The sequence below is a fragment of the Macaca mulatta genome, chromosome 8, assembly GCF_049350105.2.
Source record: "Macaca mulatta isolate MMU2019108-1 chromosome 8, T2T-MMU8v2.0, whole genome shotgun sequence".
In the NCBI taxonomy this organism is placed as follows: domain Eukaryota; kingdom Metazoa; phylum Chordata; class Mammalia; order Primates; family Cercopithecidae; genus Macaca; species Macaca mulatta.
Genome location: NC_133413.1, coordinates 25,350,181 through 25,360,467, shown reverse-complemented (window position 1 = coordinate 25,360,467; position 10,287 = coordinate 25,350,181). Strand labels below are relative to the sequence as shown.

Here is a 10,287-nt window from a genome sequence, read left to right as displayed (position 1 = left end):
TTTGCAATGTGGTTTTACTGGTCATGCCATGAAGAGGTGATGGCTATTTCTCCATCTCTTGAATCTGGAAGACTCTTGTGACTTGCTTTGACCAAGAGAATGTGGCAGAGGTGACACTAGGTGACTTTCAAGCCTAAGCCTCAATAGCCTCTACTCCCACTACCTTGGAAAGCTTCCCTGATACTCCATCCTGATCTAGAAGATGAGAGACCAAATGGAGCGGAGATGAGTTGTTCCAGTGAGACCCTACAGATCAGCCAGCCAACAGCCAGCAGCAACCACTAGATCTGGGAATGAGCCATCCTAGACCATCCAGCCCCAGGTGAGTTTCCAGTGAAATCACACTGTTCATCTACCTTCGCAACTTCTTTTTTCCTCATTCAGTATTATGTTTTTAAGATGTATCTGTAAATAAAGAGATCCACTTCAGTAATTTTTAACTACCCAGTAGAATCCCATTATGTTGCATATTCATTCCCCTACAAAAGGGATGGCCATCCTTGCATATGTGCACATTTATGAGTTTCTTAAGATACATACCAAGAAATGGAAGTGCTGAGTCCGAGAGGATGCTCATTATTCAACTGTATTAGGTGTTGCCAAATTCTTCTCCAAAGTGGTTCTTTCAGTTTACCCACCCACCAGCAAAGGATGAAAGTTCCTTTTTCCATACATCTTCCCTAACACTTTGTGTAATTAGACTTTCATTTTCCCAATCTTACAGGAATAAAATCATTCTCACTGTTATTCTAATTTTCTTATTCCAGATTGTTGTGAGGTTGAGAATACTTTTATAAATGTATTAGCCATTAGGGATTCCTCTTCATGTCATGCCTCTTCATGTCATTTGTCTATTTTTCTATTAGATTTTTTTGCTTTGCCTTTTCTATTTTTAGTCATTCTCTGTGGATCCTAGGAATATGGATTACAAATTTCTTCTCCTGATCAGTGGATTTTCTTTCTTTGCACTTTATGATGTCCTTTGTTGAAGACATTTAAATTTTAATATAGCCTAATTTATTCTTTTTGCCATTATAGTAAAATCTTTTTTCTTTTTGCATGCACAAAATTTACTAAAGGCATTTTGTTTTTTGTTTATAGTCGAATCTTTTCTGTTTTGGTCTACCTGAAGTTAAAGATTTTCTCTATTTTCTCCTACATGGTTTAGAGTTTGCTTTTCACATTTAAGTATTTAATCCATTTACAGTTTCCTTTTGTGTAGGATATAAGGATCTGGTTTTATAGATCCACTTACAACCAATGTTTCAACACTATTATTGACTCATCCTTTTCCATTCATTTCGATGTCTCGTCTGTCATATTTCAAGTGTCCACTTATAAGTAAGTGGACAAATGACCTGTGCTTAGGTCATTTGTCTTAGAAACTGTGTGTCAATATCAAAACTGTTCCAATAACCATAGCTTTACAGCAAGTCTTGATACTTGATAGAGCAAGTTCTCCTCCATTTCCTCCCTCTTGTTTATTTTTAGTCTTTTATTCTTTAATAGGATTTATAATCAGTTTGTCAAGTTTGAAACCTGTACTAGTTTCCTAGAATGGCTGCAACAAAGCGTCACAAACTGGGTGGCTTAAAAATTACAGAAATTTGGCTAGACAAGGCAGTTGAGGAGGAGGGGGTGCTTGAGGCGGGGCTGGCCCAGTGTGCACTCCTCACCTTGGGGACGTTATGGCTCGTGGAACAGCTGCTTTTGGAAGACTATTGCCCGGAAGAAAAGATGTTTGATTTTCATAAGCCAAAGATGTACCAGCATATAGGGGGCTGCTGTATCTGCAGAGCTAAGTCCTCCAGTTCTTGATTCACTGACAGTAAATGCTATGAAAAGGACTTCCAGAGCCGTTTTGGATTATGAGACCTGTTCAGGAGACATCTGCAATGCCTGTGTCCTGCTTGTAAAATGATGGAAGAAGGTGCCAGCAGGATTAAAAAAAAAAACAAAAAAACAAACAAAAAAAAAAAAACTAGAGTCATGTGGTAGTTACAAGGCCTGGACCCAGTATAAAGCGTGCATTGAAACCAAAGAAAGTGAAAACTCTATCTGGAAACAGGATAAAAAGCATCCAGATCAGTAAACTGCAGAAGAAATTTGAACGTCCTAATTCTGATGCTCACAATACCACCTCAGATGCGTCCGCAGCTCAATCTCCTTGTAACAGTAACCAGTTAGATGACAGCTCAGACAGAGAGGTGGTTTCTGGTTCTGACAGAATGCCCGTTTTTTTCCGTTTTAGAGCTCACATACTGGAAAACACAGAAGAGACGCTGTGAGGTCATCTAGAAAGACTGTTTTGGGGAAGTCCTCATCTACACACATCTCTTCAAGCCTTGCTGCAGTCAAAAGAAAGAAGCTGGGCCAGGCACTGTGTCTCATGCCCGTAATTCCAGCACTTTGAGTGGCCAAGGTGGGCAGATTGCCTAAGGTCAGGAGTTCGAGACCAGCCTGATCAACATGGTGAAACTCCGTCTCTTCTAAAAATACAAAAATTAGCCGGGCGTAGTGGTGCACCTGTAATCCTAGCTACTCAAGAGGCTGAGGCAGGAGAATCACTTGAACCCGGGAGGCAGAGGTTGCAGTGAGCTGAGATTATGCCACCTCACTCACTCCAGCCTGGGTGACAGAGTGAGACCCTGTCTCCAAAAAAAAGGAAAAAAGAGAAAAGCATCTGCTGAGAAGCCAGAAGCCAGAGGAGCAGAGGCCAGAGCCTCTGCCCATCCCCACTCAGGAGTGGAGACTGAGGTTTTCATGTAAAAGGGGAACAAAAAAAAAAATCTAAATTTTGAAAAGACCACAAAGCAACAAACTGACCGTCCTATTTTTAACTTGGATACCTGCTATTCTGCCAAAAGACAACGTCTAGAATAGTTTTCAATGGGTTGATTTTCCCTCAGTCCCACCAACTTTGAAGCCAGTGTCTAGCTCACTAAAAAAAGAGTTGTATATAATATTTACGACGCTGACTATTTCATAGGAAAGCTGAATGCTGCTGTAAAGTACTCTTTCACTCTTTTTTTTTTTAAATCCCCTTCTAATGAATGAAACTAGGGGAGTTTCAGGGGACAAAGATGGAATTTGTTTATGATAAACTGTAGTTTTTAATCTTTCTGTATTGAGAACCAGTGGTTGGGGCATTTTTTAAGATGGCTGACTACACTTGTTTTCCCTTATGATAATAAATTTGTCATAACTCAGTAACATGGACTTGCCCCTAGAGGTAGCTGTTTATAATTTTGAAATATAGGTCTTGCCTCGGTTCTGATGATTCAACCTGTACTACTGATTATCAAGCAGGACAGACTGAGCTTTCTGTTGCAAATACCTTGGAGGAGAAAGTAATTTCTCAATATATAGACAGGTAACTTGATGCTATACGTTGCATCCTGTGCTATCTCCCTTCATATTAACATTTGATAAAGATTTTAGTGTACGTGAAACTTCTAAAGCAGAATCAAAGCTTCTCTTGGGGAAATGGCAAGACAGGTGAGACCCTGCAGGAATAGGGCCAAAGCATTATCACATGGTAGAGAACACACCCTATTAAAAATGTTAAACTATCCGAAAAATACAATGTGCAAGTCTTCAGGATGGCACAAAACAAAGGTTAATGCTACCTGGGGCACATTTCTTAGAGGGCTTGCTGAGTTTGTAAATAATCGACTTTTGCTTGTGTTACATGACTTTGATGACTTCATTGAAAGTCTGCACAATTCAGTTTCAGCTCTGGATTACTTCAGTTGACCTTTGTGAAGGCTTTTATCTGTGTAGAGTGAGTGTTTGACTTGTTCCAGCCTATTAGGTTTTTATTTTCTTTCACTCTGTATTAAAAGCAAATTTTACTAAAAGAAAAGAGGTTTGTGTTCATGTTAAGTGGGTTGGTTTTGGTTTCGCTCCTTTTATTCAGGCTTTCTGAACATTGAGATAACCTGAACTTAGAGCTCTTCAATCCTAAAAGCCTCAAGAAAAGCCTCTCACTCGAACCCAAACCAAAGCACTCTTACTGCCTCTTTTCTGAATGTTCAGGAAAAAGTATCACCAGTTCAGTCTTTTCATAATGAGGGAGAAGCACTTGCCTGCCTTGTAGTAACAAGACTCAGTGCTTATTTTTTAAACTCCATTTTAAATATTGGATAGTATAACAATAAGTAGTGAGCCACCTTTTATGGGCACCCTGCAGTTTTATAGTTCTGAATCTAAACATTCTATAATTCCTTCTTTTGGGAAAACCTTACATGCTACAAGCCACCATATGCACAGACTATACAGTGAGCTGGGTCGGCTCTCCCCTAGTCTTTGAGGCAAATTACAAAAGTCCAGCCATTATCATCCTCCTGAGTTATTTTGAAAATTTTTTTTGTATATGTTGGCTGCAGTATTAGTGGTAGAATATACTATACTATGGATCATCTCTACTCCTGTATTTATTTGTTTATTACTAGACCTCAGCCACAGTCTTCTTCTTCCCCTTCCACCTCTCTTCGCCTGTGGGATGTACTATATGCAGTCATGCACTTTGTATTAACATATTAGAAATCTACAGACCTATATTGTACTTTTTATACTGTTGGCTACTTATAATCAAAACTTTTACTGGGAATTGAATAAGTCTAGTCTTATTATAAACTTTTTTTAAAATACAGAAATTTGTTCTTTCACACTTCTGGAGGCCAGAAGTCCGAAAGGGTGTATCAGCAGGTTGGTTCCTTCTGGGGACCGGGAGCAGGGAATCTGTTCCATGCTTCTCCCTGAGCTTCTGGTGGTTTCTAGCAGTGGTTGGCGTTCTTTGGCTTGTAACTGTATCACTCCAATCTCTGTGTCCATCCTCACACAGCCAACATCACCCAGCCTTCTTCCTTGTGTGTGTCTCTGTGTCTTCATGTGGCCTTCCTATAAAGATTAGGGCGAGATCTAATATGACCTCATCTTAACTTAATTACATCTGTGAAGACTCTATGTCCAAATAGGGTCACATTCACAGATCCTGGGAGCTAGGACTTTACCTTCTTTGTTAGGAATATGCCATACAACCCTCAATAAAACCTTTGATTGCAATTACATTGCATTTGGGTGCCAATCAAAACCACAATGGGATACCACCTTACTCCTGCAAGAATGGCCATAATAAAAAAATAATAGATGTTGGTGTGGATGTGGTGAAAAGGGAACACTTCTACACTGCTGGTGGGAATGTAAACTAGTACAATCACTATGGAAAACAGTGTGGAGATTCCTTAAAGAACTAAAAGTAGAACTGCCATTTGATCCAGTAATCCCACTCCTGGGTATCTACCCAGAGGACGAGAAGTCATTATATGAAAACATTTCATTGCACACCCATGTTTATAGCAGCACAATTCACAATCGCAAAAATGTGGAGCAAACCCAAATGCCCATCAATCAACGAGTGGATAAAGAAACTGTGATATATATATATATAATATATATATAAGATATATATATATGATGAAATACTACTCAGCCATAAAAAGGAATGAATTAATGGTATTCACAGACACCTGGATGAGCTTGGAGACTATTATTCCAAGTGAAGTAACTCAGGAATGGAAAACCAAACATTGTATGTTCTCACTCATAAGTGGGAGCTAAGCTACGAGGATGCAAAGGCGTAAGAATGATAAAATGGACTTTGGGGACTTGGGGGGAAAGGATGGGAAGCAGGTGAGGGATAAAAGACTACAAATTGGGTTCAGTGTATACTGCTCGGGTGATACGTGGACCAAAATCTCATAAATCACCACTAAAGAACTTATGTAGCCAAATACCACCTAGTCTCAAAAACCTATGGAAATAAAAACACAAGATAAAATAAAAAGGAAATTACATTGCATTTGGGGATTTGTTTAGGGGAGGATTGTCATTTTTACTTAATTTACTTGCATTTAACTTATTTCCTTCCAGAATATTTTATCCTTTTCTTCATAAGATTTTTAAACATCTTTTGTTCAGTTTATTCCCAGGTACCTTATTGTTTTTTGTTATGCTTCAAAATGGTATCTTTTTTCAAGTTGCATTTTTCTACTTCTGTGTTGCTGGTGTACAGAATGCTGTGTTTTTGGGGGCAATTGACAAAACATTCAATAATTATTATTCTTTCTAACAGTTTGTGGGAGTCACTGGAATGTTTTGTGTATAGTACTGTCTGCATTGACAATTTTATTTTTTCCTTTCTAGTCTATATTCCCTTTACTTATACTCCTTATCTCATTAAGTTGGTAGGACCTTCAGTAAAATGATGAATAAAAGTAGCAACTGGGGATATCCTTGACTTGTTTCCAATTATACAGAAATATTTTTAGTATTTGGCCATTCATTATGAGGTTTACTTTGACATTTTGTTTAAAATATTTTATCAAATTACTTTTTATTCATAATTGGGAAAAAACTATTTTGATTTTGTGTTTGCTTTCATCATGTATGATATCAACTTTTATACCAAAGATTTGATCAGAATCTATAAAAATAATTGTATGTTCTTTTGTCTTTTCCATATGCTACTATGGTCAATTTCACTGGAGAATCTTTTAATGTTAAACAATTCCAACACTCCTGTGATAAATCATATTTAGTTATGTTTTTCACTCCTTTTATCTTATATATTATATCCTTGATTACAAAGTTATGATCACATTTTTAAATATGGTGTTCCATATCAAGGAAAATGGAAATAGTCACACATAAATATTTTTATATATGTGTCTATTTCTCCTCAGTTAGGGAGCAGAAGTATTTCTGCTTTTATCCTTGGCACCAATGTGTCAAGGATTGAACAAAAAGGCAGAGGCAGAAGGAATCTGCTGTACTTTTATCTGCATAAATATCTGCTATCAGATCCCACAAGTGAAGCCCTGAGGTGTCCTGTCGAGGTGTTAGTGGATGACAGAAGTTGTCTCCACGTGTACGCAGGGGCACAGGGATAGAGGGTGTCCTCCAAGAGCTGCACCATCAGCTCACCTGGTACCAGTCACAGTTGGAGCCATATAGGATCTCCAAACACCACTTTCTTCCTGGATGTCGGTGTTTAGGGTTGTTAATGTCTGAAAGGCCAAGAGTCATTGGAAATTCTACCAAGAAATAACAGGAGTTCTCTGAAGATCAGAGAAGGGCTGTGGAGTCTAATTAGAAATCCTACCACAAGGGAGACTGGCAAGTCAGCAGTGACTGGGACCTTCAGGAGGGCGTTGGTCCTTCTTGCTTCTGCCCTCTTGCTCTAAAAGACACGTATATTTCTGAAGCTCCCATGGGGAACAGGATCTCCTTGATGATGCATCCATACAACAAGAGTGGTTGCACTTCTTAGAGGTCACGCCAATATACATAACCACCAGTAATGCCTGAACATAATGCCAGAAAAAGCGTTGCCCCATGCAAGAGTTGTGGTGAGGGATTCCCCTGGCTGTCAGAAGACCAAAACTCTCCCTCTCTTTGGTTCTTGATCCACCCTAATTACACTGGACATCACACCTGTGATTATAAAGTAACTGTGGCTGCAATATTTTAAAATTACATATAAACTACCATAATTCACATATGTACAAGTTCTTGTGTACTTGTTAAAAGTTTCAGTTAGCCATAATCCTGCCTTAGATTAACTTCATGGAATATGACGCCACCCATGTAAACAGAATATTTGTTAAAGGGGAGGTAGTCAGTGTAGGGTAGGGAGGCGGCAGCTGGAAGAACACGATGGAAGACTTGGGCTCAAGGTATCAGCTGTGATTCCAACCCCAGACTAGTCACTTAACTTCTGGGACCTTATCCGCCAATATGAAAACCATACTTGATGACTCTTTGAGCTTTTGTGTGCTAGAATTTCTTTTAATAAACCATTTTTATAATCACATCTCCTATATTACTCTGTGTTTCTTTCTTTTGTGAGTGTCTTGCTTTCATCAACAGCTTGAAACACATTGTGGGCAGAGATCCCATACACTCCTTCTTTTATATATTCTTTGTGGTCTAACCAGAGTTTATGATGTGACAGGAGCCAAATAAGGGCTTAGCAGAGTGAATGTGTGAATGAATGACTTTGAATCTCCCTGTGATGGTGAATTTCATGTATTAACTCAACTGGGCCATGGCATGTCCAGATAGGTGGTAAAACATTATTTCTGGGTGTGTCCCTGACAATGTTTATGGAAGAGATTAGCATTTGAATCAATAGACTGAGTTAAGAAGATCCACCCTTACCAATGTGTCAAGGATTGAACAAAAAGGCACAGGCAGAAGGAATTTGCTGTGTCTTTTTGAGCTGGGACATCCATCTTCTCCTGCCCTCCAACATCAACATTGCTGGTTACGTGGACCTTCAGACTCAGAATGGAATTGACCCTATTGGCTCCCCTGACTCTAAGGCCTTTGAGCTTGAATTGGAACAATGCCACTGGTTTTCCTGGGCTGCCAGCTTGTAGACAGATGGCATATCAAGAGACTTCTCAGCCTCCACAATTGCTTGAGCCAGTCCTTCATATAAAGATAGATAGATAGATAGATAGATAGATAGATAGATAGATAGATAGATAATATATAGATAGATTTTTTTTGAGACAGAGTCTCGCTCTGTCACCCAGGTTGGAGTGCAGTGGCACGATCTTGGCTCACTGCAACCTCTGCCTCCTGGATTCAAGCAATTCTCCTGCCTCAGCCTCCCAGGTAACTGAGACTACAGGTACACACCTCCATGTCCAGCTAATTTTTGCATTTTTAGTAGAGACGGGGTTTTGCCATGTTCACCAGGCTGCTCTCCAACTCCTGACCTCAAGTGATCCACCTGCCTTGGCCTTCCAAAGTGCTGGGATTACAGGCATAAGCCACCACAACCGGCCAATATCTATGTGTCTATAAAGATCCTATTGGTTCTGTTTCTCTGGAGAACGCTGACTAATACACTGCCTAACCTCTAGCTCATAGTAGCCAGACAAAAGTAAAATTTTTCTCCGTACTCTCTATAGTCTGGGTAATACTGTATATAAGCTGGACTTTAAGAAAACCACATGAACCAAAAATCTTACAAATGTTGACAGCTGTCAATTATTCTTTGTCTTATAAATGGGGTTCATATCAGTCAGGGGCCCTGCAAGAAGCACTCTCAAAATGGGTAGTGTGAGAGTTTAGTAAAGGAGCTATTTACAAAGGTGTGGGCAACCTGGCAGAGAAGGTGCCAGGGAAAGTAATATCTCAACCTTGTGTTCCTCTGGCCCCCACACTTCAAACCCTCAAGATGCACCATTAAGCCAGAAAGAGTTCTCTCAGTCATAACCCTCCTCCCTCCCAAGTCCCTACTGAAAGGTCAGAAAATATATTTTTGAAAGATCAGAACAATGACGGTGCTGGAAATTTTTTAAAATGAGATTGCATGGTCAGAGAAAGCAAAGCAGGAAAGTCACAAAACAAAATATCAGAAGCAAATGCAACTCCTTCCTAGAGAGTATCAGAGAAGATCCAAGCTTGGGGCAAATAGGAAGAAAAATTGTGAGCCACTGGGAGTGATTATGGGGCACGTAATGAAAGAGAATTAACTATTTTCTTGATTTCAATTGATCCAGAAAGTTCTGAAATTTGGCTCACAGGTTCCTTGTAATATATTTCCCTGTGTTTCCATCAGTGACATATATTTTTCTTGCAATAACTCTATGCCCCTTTGATTGGAAAATCTAGCTCTGGAGCTCTTCCTGGAATAACTGTGCCAGTTAAGCTCTTCCCACCCCCAGCCCCACTTCCATCCCTCTGGGCATCCTGTATGCCCAAGATGTAACTGCACTCTAAAAGCAGTAGGTGGGAGAGACTAATGGAGCATCAGAGTAGCATTGAAAGGGACTCTAGTCTATACCACCTGCTGCAGCAGACATGGAGGAAAAAAGAAAGGAGGATCTCCTTCAAGGAAGGAAACACACAAATGTCCAACACACCAGAGAACAGCCTTCCTCGTTGTGCCTGCATCTCATTCACACTGTGAAGTACATCATGGTTGATCACAACTATCACCCTCAGCAAGAAGCCAGAGAGAAAACAGATGTATGTAACTAAAGAAGAAACCCATCCCAACTATTTATACAAACCAAACAAACGATGACATGCTGTACACACCATTACTTTCTTGTCCTATATTTCAATCTTGTTTTGGAAACTTTCCTGTTATCAGTACATAGAAAAGCTTTCTTATTTTGGGGTTTTTTTTTTAAATTTTTACTTTTTTGTTTACATCTGAATATTATTTCATTGTATTGATATATCATAATTTATTTAAACACACTC

At 39.4% G+C, this 10,287-nt stretch overlaps 1 pseudogene; it reads left to right on the top strand.

The window, feature by feature from the left end:
- The first annotated feature begins 1,305 nt into the window (after nt 1–1,305).
- On the top strand, nt 1,306–2,878 carry LOC100427434 (SIN3-HDAC complex-associated factor pseudogene; annotated as a pseudogene).
- Nucleotides 2,879–10,287: the final 7,409 nt, after the last annotated feature.